Here is a 16,742-nt window from a genome sequence, read left to right on the forward strand (position 1 = left end):
ATGATTATCCTGTTAACCCCTTGTTTCCTCTTCTTCTTTACAAAACCTATAGTGCTTTTGTATATCTCTCTTGGTAATTGCCTCTTTGTACCCTCAATTACAGTTTATTGAGTAGCAATGTCATTTATCTTTTAACTCCTGAAACTCAGGATAAATATTTGTTGAATACATTAATAACCATTTCTAAAGTGTGTATTCCAAAAGTGACTTCTGATATAATTATGAGTATGTTTCATGATAACAAATATTTATTTCTGATTAGCTGCAAATTTAAGATATTGTGTTTAATGACTATACACCCCTTACTTGTTTAGAAATTAGGAATGTGTGTGAGTGTGTGTATCTGTGTGTGTAACTACTCTGAGAAAAATATTTATCAGAAGTAGATGGAGGAATTAAAATCAGAAAGAGCCGAGACAATAATTCAATAACATCAATCAGTTATCTTTCACTACTTTGTTTCTCTAATCAGACTGTAGCCTCCACTAAACACGTTTCACTAACAACCTTGACATTTAAACTATTTTAAATAAAATTCAACAAGGGAAGGGGGAAGAGGAGGAAGAGAAGGCAAAAAAGGCTAGGCTGAGAGGATAGATAATTCAGGTTGGGGAGCAAAATTTGGGTTCATATGAAAAACATCGACAGATCTTTAATGCAGCAGTTAAATGTCTTCTGGTCAAGGAGTTATTGGAGAAAGTATTCAAGAGTTAACATCTAAACAATTAAACATAAACTATTATATCACTGAAATATAAGGACACCCAGACTCAGAAATTTAAGGAAATGTATTTAGTGGTTGAGGCTAATCAGGGACCCACATCGCCATAAGAGGCCAGTTGTATAGATTCCCAAATATTAGAACTCTGTAGGCCTTTAGAGTGAATACAGATAAGAAATAGATTCTAGAGACTGCAGCTGTTCAATTTTTTTCATCATTCATTTGCTAATACTTGATATAATTTGCATGGCCATCTCAAATAATATAGCCATGCAGGTTTCCAAAGAGCGCAATATGTAAAGTTCACTAATATATAATTTTTCAACTCTAAAAGGGATTTAAGGGACTCACCTACTGGCAACAGTACATTGAGGCTTGATTCTCAGATGTAAAATCTTAGTTAGGTTGCAAATACCAAATGCTACTGTTAAAAGTCTCCTGTGTGAAGTAGATTGGGGAATACACATCAAAAAAAATCATGATCAAACCTGGCACTTTTGTTGACAGACTTTGTAGTGAGGTCGAAGGTGTAATTAGGCCAGAAAATTACTTTCTCACTACTAGAATTGTTCCCTTCAGGTCTTGAGTTAGCAGGCCAGAAAATTTCATTAAACACTAAATTCACTTTAAGACAACTGTCAAAATTAAGCAAGATCCTAATATTCAAATCTTTTATTTGGATTTTGAGATTTAATGTAAAATAAAAAATGCTACAGTTTCATTTTTCTATCAAGACTAAACTCTTTAAGAATTTCAGAAACAACTTTTTTTCCCCTTTGAAAAACAGGATGAAATAGCATAACAACATAAATGTAGAATTTGAAATGCTTAATAGGCATAAATTATTGAAATTGTTTCTATTTCCTGTTCATTGAGATCTTAATGTGAAACTGGTAAAAATTCAAGTGCTCACAATTATTACAGATACAATACAGAGGGGAATAAAGGAATCCTAAACCTAGGTTTTGAAGACTGATATAAAATTTGTAATGATGCCAATGATGAAACTGTGAATCCACCATATTTGCTCTGAGATAGTGTACTATATTTATAAACAACTGGTTCACCGCATATTGAAAAATAGAAAGACATAGGATATTCTGGTACATATTTAGTATATAAGTGAGCAAGGACTCAGTATTTATAAACAAAAAGGAAATATGGTACATGACACAGTAGAATTACAAGTAATATAATTTTCTATTTTCCAAAATGTTACAATAATAACTTAAGAATTAAATATCTCAAATATAGCTTCAACTATTTTGCCAATTATATCAAACAGGATAGTGTTTTATAAAGTATAGTGAAAAGTATTGCTATAATTCTTGGAGTCAAAGAGCCTACACTGAATTGCCCTTGGAAGCCAGTTGTTACAATGCCTCAACCAGGTAGTATATCAATTGCACAAATAAGTAATAGCATAGAGATTTACTACTAATGAAGAATAGGGCAAATGAAAGCCCAAGGAGTAAATGATTAACAAAAGTTAAGAAATTTTCTTCAATTATTTAGGATAGAATAGTATGCTTTGGACTTAACAAGTAATACTACACTATCCTTGACTATTCATAAAGTTCAGAAATAACTCTAATAGCATGAAACACTTGTCAGTCTGCTAGCATTACATTATTTAGCAAACAAAGTGCAATGTTTTAAATAAAAAAAGGCTTAATAGGCTTTTCCACAAATGTTTAACAAAAGGATGGCCAGGTTAGAATTAAAATTCAAACACAGTGGCTTATTAAGCAATTAAGCTTGATTATAAATTCTGAAATATAATTTTTGACATCACTCACCCTATTCTTTTGCTGCCTCTATAATAAGCCTCCAAATCAAAGCAACTGAACATCTCAACTATTTAAAATATAAAACTATTTTAAAATAATTTAAGCTTCCACCCAATATTAAACTAGTGGTTAGAATGCCTACAATACAAGAATATGATTAATCTGTCCAATACATGAAGTTGTGGTGTGAGTTTTTCTAACTAAGATTAAGCATGTTAATAAAAATTTGACATATTCTTTAAGAATTTGACTCTATCCTTTTAAAAAATCTTTTATTTCAATTCACCCTGTTTCAATTCTATTCAAAATATAAATAGCCTCTAAGGAGATTAATGCATTCCTTGGAATGGATGATACACTGATAACAGGGTTTATAATTACTCATTCCTGAGTTCAGCCCCAAGTGAGGTCTTCTCTTCAACTTGAGCAAGTTATTTAAGCTATTGTGCCTTAGTTTATGTGTAGGTAAAATGGGATAAGCAAGACCTCCTTCATAGTTTGACATGAAAAATAAATTAATCTTTAGATATTAGCAAATTTCCTACCATGTAATAGTTACTCAGTAGATGTTTGCACCCCACCTTATTTTAACCAATTAACTATATTGATTGATTAAATCATTTTAAGTTAACAATGCTTTGACCAGGTAACATGCTAGCAACTCAACACAGAGTGGTAAAAAGTATAGACATAGCTACTGTTTCTATGTATAAAAGTGCTTGCAATTTTTCAGTAAAATGTACATGTATCTGATAAGTTGGTTTTATTTCTTTCCATTGGATAGTATGTATAGACAAAGTCTTATAGTAAATAAACAATGTAACTGCAAGAATATCTATAAAGAAGACATACAAGAAGTACCCTGTAGATTAACTCAAACAACAATTTTGAAGAAAATCTTAAATATTTTCACTCGTGAAAATATTCTCTTTTTGTGTTTTACATCTGCAATATAGGCATGGCTTTTCTTTTTTTTTTTTTTTTTTTTTTTTTTTAAACATCTTTATTGGGGTATAATTGCTTTACAATGGTGTGTTAGTTTCTGCTTTACAACAAAGTGAATCAGCTATACATATACATATGTTCCCATATGTCTTCCCTCTTGCGTCTCCCTCCCTCCCACTCTCCCCATCCCACCCTTCCAGGCTGTCACAAAGCACCGAGCTAATATCCCTGTGCCTTGCGGCTGCTTCCCCCCAGCTATCTACCTTACTACGTTTGTTAGTGTGTATATGTCCATGACTCTCTCTCACCCTGTCAAAACTCACCCTTCCCCCTCCCCATATCCTTAAGTCCGTTCTCCAGTAGGTCTGCGTCTTTATTCCTATCTTACCCCTAGGTTCTTCATGACATTTTTTTCCCTTAAATTCCATATATATGTGTTAGCATACGGTATTTGTCTTTTTCTTTCTGACTTACTTCACTCTGTATGACAGATTCTAGGTCTATCCATCTCATTACAAATAGCTCAATTTCATTTCTTTTTAAGGCTGAGTAATATTCCATTGTGTATATGTGCCACATCTTCTTTATCCATTCATCCGATGATGGGCGCTTAGGTTGTTTCCATGTCCTGGCTATTGTAAATAGAGCTGCAATGAACATTTTGGTACATGACTCTCTTTGAATTTTGGTTTTCTCAGGGTATATGCCAAGTAGTGGGATTGCTGGGTCATATGGTAATTCTCTATTTGTAGGCATGGCTTTTCTAAGCCACATGGTTAAGACTCTAAATTTGAAAAAGTTTTTTAAAATGTTTTCTAAAAATTAAAGCTGTCTTTGAATGTATTCATAGGTTTTCCAAATATGTTATTTAAGAAATGCACGTTGTCTTTAAGAAATCCATGCTAATGGCAAATTCTAGGTACCGATTTTTTTCACATAGAATAGCATAAATATTTACACATGAAAGACTATAACTCAAGGTATTTCCAACAATATTTTGTGAAGAGAAAGTGGAGGAAAATACAGCCGCACACTCAATTCTTTACATAGCTAAGATCTCACTTTAAATCTCTCTGATTCTTACAGATAAAAGAAACATGGACAAATAATGGTAGCCCATGTCACATGTGTTTAACGAGAATCCTGAAATTTAAGACATTAATGCCTAGGAACCCCAGAAGCAGTATATTTCCTTGAATTCAGGCCAAGAACAACAGTGTAGTCTAGGCAAAATTAACTGCATGGACAGTTAACACTTTCAAGGAAAATAAAGATTACTGTTAAGAATATAGAATAGCGAGCTGATGGGAGTGATGACGCTGACCATTTTTACCATCAATTTAAAGAATATCAAAAAAAAGCAATCTGCCCATTTCATTAAAATAACAATATTGGTATTTGGGAGAAGTGCATATTTCTAAAATGTCTACCTTCCAGTAGTCCTCTCTCATTGATACATATAATATTTTATTAGAGATGATTGATGTGAAGCTCACTGTAATTTCAAAAATTCATAGAATATTATTATGTCATGAAATCCATGCCAAGAAAGCAATTGCAGTTATAAATCAAAAAGACAACTCATATGGACAGGTCATATGGTAACAGGTTCTCCTTGGAATGGTATCCTTAAATGTAATTTATTCAATAAGTAACTTAAAGGTTATGTATGATGAGATGGATCTCTTGCTCAAATAACTTCAAAATACTGTTATAATCTAATAGTAAGAGATTAATTTTCTTGGAATTTAGAGATACTTGCATTTATGTTCCTTTGAATTAACATGGTTCTATATAACTCTTCTGAAATGTTTTTACCCTAATATAATAATCCCCTAGAAGGATTTCATTAAGCAATACAAGATAATAAGTAATACAAAAGGCATTTACTGCTTTAATTTGTGAGTGAAGGTATCCAAATAGAACAGACTTTGAAAACCTTCACAATGCTACATTTTCACATTTAAAAAATAGTTTTCAACTAGATGTTTTAACAGGGAAAAGAACCGCTCAAAAATTGACTTCTAGGGAATATGTGTTATCAGAGGGATTAAACATTTTATTGACTTTAATATTAAATACTATACATGTTTAAAGAGAATCTTGATGATATAGCATTGCATGTTTAAGTCTAACCCAAAATAGCAACTTATAATCTCATAGCCCTTTGGAAGAGACAAAGAGTCTTACATCACCTTTAATGCTTAAAAATTCCACACTGGGGCTTCCCTGGTGGCGCAGTGGTTGAGAGTCCGCCTGCCGATTCAGGGGACACGGGTTCGTGCCCCAGTCCGGGAAGATCCCATATGCCGTGGAGCGGCTAGGCCCATGAGCCATGGCCGCTGGGCCTGCGCGTCCGGAACCTGTGCTCCACAACGGGAGAGGCCACAACAGTGAGAGGCCCGCATACCACAAACAAACAAACAAACAAACAAAAAAAACTCCACACTGTTCCTTTAAGTCATATCCTTACATCTCAGGAGGCAAACTCAAATCGTTAGAAAATATGTATTTAGAAAAATAGTTTCTCCACATATATTTGCATTTCTTAAATGAAAACTAATGGGAATATGTTTGATTGAATGATATTCCATCAAAGGATTTGACATTAGGAGGCATTTCAGCGAATTAAATATGAATCATAAAATTCTACATACCATGAAGATCAAAACGTAACCGTCGACATGAGAAGATTGTCTCAGGAGAAAAATATTTTATTTGAGCTAATTGGAAGATACAAAAGCAATTTTTTAAAAACTGAGAAAATGATTACAAACCAATTCCATAAATATAGGGAAGGGCTCATCATTCCCAGAATTGATGTGTTCAAACTGAGAGATAAATAACTGGCATTCTATTTGGAACAAGGCAAAAGTCCTGTTTCGAGAATCATTGTAATAAAACTAAATAGCAGATGACATCTTGCTATATATAAGACTTTGCAAAGCGTTTTGTGATACATTAGCTCATTTGTTCTTCACAAAGTCATATCAAGTAGGAGATAAGGCAGATCTTATGATGTTTGGTTTATACATGATAAAGTTAAGTATCTCAGAAGGTAGCTTGATGTAGGAAAATAACCAATAAATTGGAGTCAGAAAATTTGAATTGAAAACTGTCTCTAGCACATAATAGTGAAATTTTGGACAAGTCTCCTAGCATTTTTTCCTCCTCTCTAAAATGATGTTTTAGGTACTAGTATCTACCTTGCGATGACTGAGGCCAGACAGTGTTAGCCACAGTCACATTGCTAGAAGTGATGAAGAAGAGAATGAAAGCCAGACTTTTCAGTTCCAAGTTAGAAGCCACATCACCATGTCATGTTGTTTAAAAAAATTATATGTCTTTAAAGAAAATCATAACCTACTCATTGTATTCTAAAAGCAGCAAAGATAAAAGAATCAAATCCATTTTGGCCTTCTCCAGGAATTCAGCTTATGGTAACTTTAGTTAAAATGTGAAATGGCACAAAAGTACATCTGGAAATAGTTTAAACTACTGTATATATATCCTTAGCCATATATCAACAAGTGAACATGATAAAATGCTCTCAAATTAATTATACTGACTACTTCCTTAATGAAGTGCAAAAGTGTTTGCGTAATCTGATTCAATTTATTGAATTAGGTTACAGTTTTATCATTTTGAAAACTGGCTTATTGTTTACAGTATATGTCAATTCATTTCCAATAATTAATAGCACAACATACAGTTATAATCAATTGAAAGCAATCTTCATTTTTAAGGTCCACTAGCATTTGTAGTGTGCATATTTCTAAAAGCAATATATGACTATGACAGTTTGAACTGAACATATTATAACAGTAGCAATGATATTTCATATCCATAAGTCTTATTCTGCCCCAAAATAAAAATTTATAAAAAGAATTTATTGTCATTAAGCCCTGAAAAGTAAACATGTAATAACCAGATTTTAATGTTCATTACCTCTACTAGGAATATCTATAGAGTGCACATTTATATGAATTTGAATTTGCCAAGCTAAGACTTCTTAAACCTAAGCTATACTTTTTTTTTGTTATCAATTTTATTCTTAAATCCAAAGGAATGAGCATAGAGAGTCAGCAATCATAGTCAGTAACACTTGGATCAGCCTGTTTAATTACGATAATAACACTTTATCTTTGTCTAGCTTCATCATTTACAGAATACTGTTATAAATTGTGTCATTTGACATTCATGGAAATTTAATGAGAAAAATAATTTTGACATAATGAAAAGATTCTTTTTTTATAGATGAAGGAAATAAAGGATCAAAATATTCGACTGGCTCAATTATTACACTTTTTAAAAGTTGTATCTTTGGAAGATTTCCATAAATTTCAAGAATTGACAGGGAACTATATTCAATATCCTGAGATAAACCATAATGGAAAAGAATATAAAAAAGAATATATACATATGTATAACTGAATCACTTTGCTATGTAACAGAAATTAACACAATATTGTAAATCAACTATATTCCAATAAGAAAAAGAGAAATGACTCCTCCTTGGAGACTTTATTTTTTAAAGTGGAAAGTCAAATCAAAGAAATTTACAGTAAAGTTCAAGGTCTTTCATTTAAATCCCCTTAAGAGTCGTATCTTTCTGCTGTCAATTCTGATGATCTTTACCGGTTAAAATAATACTATTTTTTCCACCCATCATTCCAAATCCTACCACAGCTAAAAAAAATTCTCTTATATAATATTAAATGATTGTCATTTTCTCCTATCAATCTTATAGCTATGGACCCCTTCACAGAGTACTCTTAAAAGAATGTCCGCGAGGACAAAGGAGGAAAAAACATTTTAAAATTTCTTTCAATTGGAAAAAAAAGTATTTGTGAGCCTACCATAGTCACAGTCTTGCCTATGAGTTAATATTCCATCCATGAAAACCAGTGTAACAAACAGTATGATAGCTTGTAAATATGAAGCATTCATCTCAAAAGTAATTTTTAAAAATTACTCAAAAACTATGAAAGAATATGAGTATAAAACCCTGAAAGGATGGATGCCCTTTAACCAGAAAGGCACCATGTCAAGTTTAGAATAATTCAAAGTGAAATAAAATAGAATCATCAAATTTTATAACTAGAAGGGAACAAGATTGCCTTATTCAATCTACCTCCCTCCAATGCAAAATTACCTTCAGATTTGGCTGATGGTCCAGCAATGAAGGATTTTTTTTTTTAACTATTACACTTTTGTACCGTGAACAATATAGCCCATAAAAAGTAATTAAACATAAGTACTATGGCTAACAACTTTTTACCCCCCTTTCCTATTGAACCCTTCTGTCAGAAGGAAAAGTTAAGGTTTTATGAGTAATAAACTTCACTTTTAGATCGTTTTCCTTGCAGCAAGGCTCTTTCTTATGGAAGCCAATGCAGACCTCTCTGTAATTACTGTTTATCAGTTAAATTTCTGTCCTTGGAAGAGCACAGTATGAATCTACTCTAGCATCCACCTTCAGACCCTCTATAAGTCTTCTTAAGACTAAACATCACCATATTTCCAAAACCCTATTTTCTGGGCTCTTCTCTTAATTCTCACAGTCTGTCAATGTCCTACTAAAAATTGAAATGCCGTAACTGAATATAATATTCCAGATGTCATCTGAAGTGCAGAGTAAAATTGTATTGTTGTCACCCTTTCTCTGGATTTTATATTCCTATCCATTAAGCTTAGGTGTATTAGCACTTTCAGAAGTTCTATCACAATGTTGTTGTTGTTGTTGTTGTTTTTAACGTCTTTATTGGAGTATAATTGCTTTACAATGGTGTGTTAGTTTCTGCTTTATAACGAAGTGAATCAGCTATACATATACATATATACCCATATCTACTCCCTCTTGCGGCTCCCTCCCACCCTCCCTATCCCACCTCTCTAGGTGGTCACAAAGCACCAAGCTGATCTCCATATGCTATGTGGCTGCTTCCCACTAGCTATCTACTTTACATTTGGGAGTGTATATATGTCCATGCCACTCTCTCACTTCATCCCAGGTTACCCTTCCCCCTCCCCATGTCCTCAAGTCCATTCTCTATGTCTGCATCTTTATTCCTGTCCTGTCCCTGGGTTCTTCAGAACCATTTTTTTTTTTTTTAAGATTCCATACATATGTGTTAGCATACGGTATTTGTTTTTCTCTTTCTGTCTTACTTCACTCTGTACAACACTGGTGTATACGACTGCATAACCAAATAAAATCTTTCAGTGTTTTTTTTATGTAGAATGTTTTCAAATCAGGTCTTAAGTTCATTCATGACTAGGGCAATGAATGTTTTAGGAAATCGAATTCAGGTTTTATTAATACTGCTATTTTTCTGACATTTGCCAAGTTTATTTGAAATGTCTGGTCCTGTCAACACTTGCAATTAGCAACTCTACTTCTTTACAAAGAAGAGCATAACAGTGTAAACTTTATCTCCAATATGCATGGAGAAAATATAAAGAAATTTCAACATGAAATTTTAAATCTTTAATAACAAAGCTGGATTACTTCATTAGGGGAAGAAACTGAAGCTTGGAAGTTAGCCAAAGGGGGGAAAGCCTATCAAAGACAGAGAAGGAGATTAAACAAAGAATTCTGTTTATCTTGTATGACTTTTTGTCCTACAACATCTTTAGGAATACTCAAAATATATCTATAGCAGAGTTGGTTGTTTTTCCTGAATGAACATTATTTAATGTATTTCTCACTTCTCTTGGTTAGGGAAGGAAATAAGATAGTAATAGCACCTCCTACGGGTCAAGAAATTAGAGCAAGCAATAAAAGACAACACGTGACATTTTGTATAACCAAGGGACTAGAACCCTATATGAGAATCTCACAGATAAATGGATAATCCACAAAGCTCCCACTAAATCCACACACCATCCACCATCATAATCAAAAATTGACTCTTAAGATCTGATTTGCTTTTCTGTAAATAAACTTCTGTCAAAGGAGGCATCATATTACTAAAAAAGAAGCAAATACCTTGCAATTAGTCAATTAAGTATATTAGCAACTTCGTTACTGCAAATCTACTGAGAGAGAAGTTTAAGTAGATTATAACTGAGTCCAGTCCAGTGTAGGCCTAAGAGACTACAGAACTCAATAGAAACTGGGAAGAGGGAAACAAATTAGGGAAAAAAGGACTGTGATTTTCTTCTAAATTAAATAGACGAGAGGCCTGTCCAGAAGTCTAGTAATATGTGGTTATGTAATTAAATCTAAAATAACAGATCTTTGTCCTAAGAGATTAGAAAATAAAGATTTTTATAAATTTCTATGCTAGTAATAAGCAGGGCATATTATAATTTGACTGAAATATTTGATTATGATGTGTATATAATATATATATATAATGTATATTTAATAAATATATTATCTAATCCCTCATACCAAAGCTATATTTGCATTTAGTTATATTATGAGCTACATTTTATTCACGTATGGATTAAATTAGTTCTATATCAAGATACTGTGGGTACAAGTACATATATGCAGGAATTTTAAAGGCTAGTATGTTCTATGTTACCATTTTATTCCTGAAAATATTGCTTCTTTAGAGCATCAATCTAGAGGTATAAATTTCATCAATGGATGATGACAATGATTAAATGTAGCCATCATAACCCACAAACAAACAAATAAATAATGCCCTCCATTTCCCGAGTGCACCTCCTTTAGGCACTAGACTCGGCATCTTTAATCTGGAGCCTAACTGTACTTAATAGGATTTTATAAGCTGCATTATAACACCAGTGTTTAAATTTGTAACTCTGAGGCATAATCATGTCTCTCAGAAATCCTTTGCTAAACATATATTAGCCATATTCATTGAACAAATATTTATTTTGAATATCTACTTTGTGGCAAGCCGTATTATACATAATGGGATACTATAGTAAACAAAAAAACACCAAAATCTGTTGGTATGAGTTTCTTCCACACCACACTTGGGCCCCTCATAATATCTCAACCAGGGACTTTCTGGGTGTGCAAGGCTGATAATGACCCCCAAAGTTATGCCCACATCCTAAATCTGGCAACCTGGGAATACCACTTTATATGGATAAAGAGTCTTTGCAGATGTGATTACGTTGATGATTTTGAGATGGGGAGATGATCCTGGATTATCTGATGGACCCTAAATACAATCACAAGTATCCTTTCAAGAGAGGCAGAGGAAGAAGTTATACACACACATAAACACACACACACACACACACACACGCACACATATACACGACAAGGTAGAAATTAGAGCCACAAACCAAGGAAAGCTGGCAGTCTCCAGAAACTCAGAGGCAATGAAACAGAAGCTCCCAAAGAGCCTCCAGAGGGAGTGTGGCCCAACCGATAGCTTGGTTTGGCCCAGTGATAGTTGATTTTGAACTTCTCCAGAATTCTGAATTAATTTTTATTTACTTTAGTCACCAAGTATGTGGTAATTTGTTACGGCAGGCACAGGAAACTAATAGAGTGTTCAATACAAGTTTTAAGACTAAATACATTACATGATGAAGTTTGGTATTAGGCTGGCCTTCCAAAATGGGAAAAAGAAGATATATTACTTAATTTTTCTCTTCAAGAAAAATTTAAAGGGAAACATACATGAAATACTGATAAGCTAAATGCATTACCCTCAAAATGTCCAGTGATTAAACTTTCACAAATATTCCCTACATATAAATTTATGAAAATGCATACTTACACATACTACATAAACTTCAGTGGTTTAAATAGTTTTTATCTTACTTACTCTTTGAGTGAGACATTCAATAGATTGCTATGTTTTAATTTGTGAGTGAAGATCAATCCATTTGTGACTGTTTTACTTGTGCATTTTTCTGTTATGCTCACTTGTAAGTCTCCCCAGGGAATACAATGCATTTGTTATGATACACTTCTCAATATGCAAAACATATTAACACACTAATTTTTTCTTCAGAAGTTGAAATGCTTAATGAATTTAAAATATTACAAATGCTGATACTACAAAAATAGGTAGTTTGGATGTTGTTGTTGGTTAGTTGGTAATATTTAGCAAGAAAAATAAAGAATATAAACTTTGAAAATATGTCTTTGAATTATAAATCCACATGAGAATACTTTCTTGTCATCTTTTTTTTTCTTTTTTAAGAAAAGAATGTTTCAATGGGATGAACTCTGGTTAATATTGCCCTGGTCTAGTATTATTTTCAAAATGGTAAAATTGCATTTATAAGTTCTTACCATTTAAGCATAGTGCATGTGTGTTCACAATTGCTTTCTTTTTTTATCCTGAATGCATATTGATTATGTGCCTACGAGGTCACAGTGAGAGAAAAGATGTATCTAAGAAGCAAAACTATGAATCATTCATTCATTTAATTTGAATATATTTGAAAAAAATGAGGTAATGGATAACTTTTTTAATGTTAAATGCAAATATTTGAGACTCACTGAGTTACTTCTTAATACTTACATGAAAACTGTATTTCAAAACTAGTTTGCCTACCCTAAAGATAAAATCAGTAAGTTGGCCAAATATGCTATCCAAGTTGCACTCCTGGCACAGGAGGAGAGTATTTAGAATTCTAAATAACCCTTTCCTTAATTGTAAAATACACATGATTCTGTAAAAAGTATGAATATTATTGGAACTCTGTTGCTAGGATGAATTTATTCCAAACTGGTATTTGTTTTCAAAAATGATTTATGACATGTGCTCAGTCCAAATAAATGTAGGGAGCACTACAGGAGGTGTTGTGTTGTGAGACTCAACAAAGAGCCTTCTTTCTTTCATTAACTTCCACTTCTGGTTGCTATGGCATCCAGTGACAACCATAAATTTGGAAATTATCACCATCTGCCCACGCCCCCTTCAAAGGTTACACACAAGCCCACTTGAACAACCAAAGTGGCAAACAAAAACTCCATAAGAAATCTCAAAGTTTTTTCTTTTCATATTATAGATACCTAAATACATAATCTTAGGGCTGGAAAGACACTTTTTAAAAATATAAAAATAGTCAGAATTTTTCTGAAAAACAGATTCCTCAAGGAAAGATTATTATTTAACTCCAATGTTCAATTGTTGAAAAGAAAAATGAGGGAATGATTAGAAACAAATTGACAGATTTTTATAAATTGTCAAAATAAATAAATTTTTTCACAGGATCAATTTTGGCAACCTTGAAGGTAAATCTGCATCTTTTATGCTTTTCAAATGGTAATACTTGGAGTACAAAAATCACAGTTCAATGTTTATAGGCAGTCGATGATATAAATCTTAGAAAGGATTTGAGATTTGAGGGTGGGTTGTTTTCTTCTTTCTTTGTTTTTCTTTTTATTTTTTGAGATCTATATGTTTGTTTGTTTGTTTTGCTAGGTTTAGAAAAGTGATTTCCAAGTTTTTAAAAGATACTGATATAACGATAGACTCCTGGAAAAAAAATTTTAAACTCTAACTCACAGGTCAAAAATATAGTAGAAATGTCCTCAAACTAGTTTGCTTAATGTCAAAAATGTTGACATATAAGTTCTTCATTGTTTTAAAAAAATAGCACATTTCATCTTTCCCATCTTGTGGGAAAAAAATAACATTTTATTTTTAAAGAAAGTAGCAAATATAAATAAAGTCTTGGGACAAAAAGTCTATATGTCCATATTGAATTATATTCCCCGAGTAAAAGTACTCCTTGGGAGAAAGTGTTACATGCTCTTGAGAACTATAAGATTTCTTTAAGATGATCAAATTTCCAGTTAATGTTTTAAGACAGTGAATGACATTCTCCAAGGGATGAAGATATTATTCTGTATTCTCTAAAATCTAAACTTCTCCATCTAGAAAAATTTTGTGTAAAAAGAGCAATCATATTGAGTATAGTAAGACAGCACAATTCATGTGCAACAGTCAAATATACGGCAGCTTCAAATCTTTGGACAAATGTATAAAAATTGAATTAAGTGAAATAGGCAAAAGTGAGCTCACACACCCTGTTTTAAAGACATTCCCTGGGCTCTATAGAGTATTAAACTGTCCAAAAGCCACTTCTTCAAATCTAATCTGCTCTCCTGTTGAGTCTCCATTTCTTCATCTTTCTCTGGAACATGACTGATGAAGGTCTGTTTCAATGTAATGCTTAATAAGCTTGAGAGAAACCCTGGTTTCTGGGCTCACAACATATCAGGAAGAACAAAAGTTTAAAAAGCATGGATGAGAGACAGCACAGCAATTGAAATACATGAAATGATCCTGCTTCAAAAATGAATGTCCATAATAATGTGTCAAGTTTAAGCTATCTTCAGTATCTCTGTTCACCAAGCTAGGGAATTGTGTAAAATATTTCAGAAAGGGATCTATCAAAAATGATTTAATATTTTTTTAACATCTTTATTGGAGTATAATTGCTTTACAATGTTGTGTTAGCTGCTGCTGTATAACAAAGTGAATCAGCTACACATATACATATATCCCCATATCCCCTCCCTCTTGCATCTCCCTCCCACCCTCCCTATCCCACCTCTCTAGGTGGTCACAAAGCACACAGCTGATCTCCCTGTGCGATGCAGCTGCTTCCCACTAGCTATCTATTTTACATTTGCTAGTGTATATATGTCAATGCCACTCTCTCACTTCGTCCCAGCTTACCCTTCCCCCTCCCCATATCCTCAAGTCCATTCTCTAAGTATGCATGTTTATTCCTGTCCTGCCCCTAGGTTCATCAGAACTTTTTTTTTTTTTTAGATTCCATATATATGTGTTAGCATACAGTATTTCTTTTTCTTTTTCTGACTTACTTCACTCTGTATGACAGACTCTAGGTCCATCCACCTCACTACAAATAGCTCAATTTTGTTTCTTTTTATGGCTGATTAATATTCCATTTTATATATATGCCACATCTTCTTTATCCATTCATCTGTGGATGGACACTTAGGTTGCTTCCATGTCCTGGCTATTGTAAATTGTGACTTAATATTTTGATTTTGAGTTTCAGCTTATGATCTTCAGTTGTTTAGAAACTTCACTTACCCAAAGTTACTTTATGGTCTTAATTATGTGAGGTGCTGCTATTATTAGATTCTGATGACATCACCTTATCTCACCATTGCTTAGGTAGTGAAGTATTTATTGTTTTCACCTTAAAATGTTGGCAGGCAATTTGGAACCAGATCTTTTCTATTTTAATACAAAAACAATCTAGAATACTTTTCACCCAAAATATAACTGTGATTAGTGAGAATCAACACAAACTTATCAAATGTAAAATAATGATTGCTAAAATGATTGTTTTTTTAAAGCCCCAAAACATATTCATTGAGAAGTTAAGTCAAAGACTCTTCCATCTTTCTTCTAGCACACCTGAGTCTTTCAGTCGTAAAACATGAAAAATTAAGATCTTCTTTCCATCTTGACTGTAGTACAAACCCCCCACTCCCGCCCCGGCCAAATCTGCAAATCAGGAAATTTTATCTAGTTAAATAAAAACAGTTAAGCCTTAACAAAACGCTACCTACTCCTTTTCGAAATATCAAATTTGGAATTAGAATTTCAGGCAGTAGGATTCAGTAGCTTGTGAATCATGACTAAAGTAAACGCATAGAAATGATGATACCTGCTCTGTAATTGGGTTGTTTTCAGCTATGGATTTTACTTTTCTGTTTCTCAATTTTTCATCTGCAAACATTAGCATAAAGATACAACTCTTCTTTGGAATGTGAATTATTTACTTTTAAGAACCTTTGGTACCTTAAAAAAATGTTAAATATATAAAGTGAATAACTTCAAATTCAACTCAGAGGGTATTTGATAAAGGTGCACAAAAGTGAACCAACTGTTCAGACGCTGCCACAAAAATAAAGGTGAGTTAAAAGAGCCATTGCTTCCAGGGAGCTTTCAACAAAGTATGGAATGTGAAATAAGATACCCATGATTATATTACAGCCTAGAGAAAGACAAATGTTACAAAAGAAAAAGCAAACATTTATATGGGAATTCAGAGAAAAAAATTAAGACTTTCTCCTTATCTTGTCAGATTATCTTTCCTGTTTCAGTCGTGTGAAATGACAATTAGCTGTTTATACATCTATCTCCTCAATAAACTCTCATGATGGCAAGGATTAATAAATACTATATGTTATATAATAATAATATCATTATTATCATAATTTTAATTTGCTCTGAGTCTGGATGAAACATGGAAAGTGGGCAGACATGTGTAAGTATATAAAAGAATTAATGAACACATCCAGGTGGTGAAAATCAAACGAGCTGTTTTTGCATGCAGCACATTATGAA

General features: G+C 32.9%; 1 protein-coding gene across 1 annotated transcript in view; it reads right to left on the reverse strand.

Moving 5' to 3' along the window:
- The window catches only part of DACH1 (dachshund family transcription factor 1), a 414,817-nt gene that overhangs the window by 223,409 nt on the left and 174,666 nt on the right, over nucleotides 1-16,742 (reverse strand). The window lies entirely within an intron of this gene.

The sequence above is a fragment of the Phocoena sinus genome, chromosome 18 (assembly GCF_008692025.1).
Source record: "Phocoena sinus isolate mPhoSin1 chromosome 18, mPhoSin1.pri, whole genome shotgun sequence".
NCBI lineage: Eukaryota > Metazoa > Chordata > Mammalia > Artiodactyla > Phocoenidae > Phocoena > Phocoena sinus.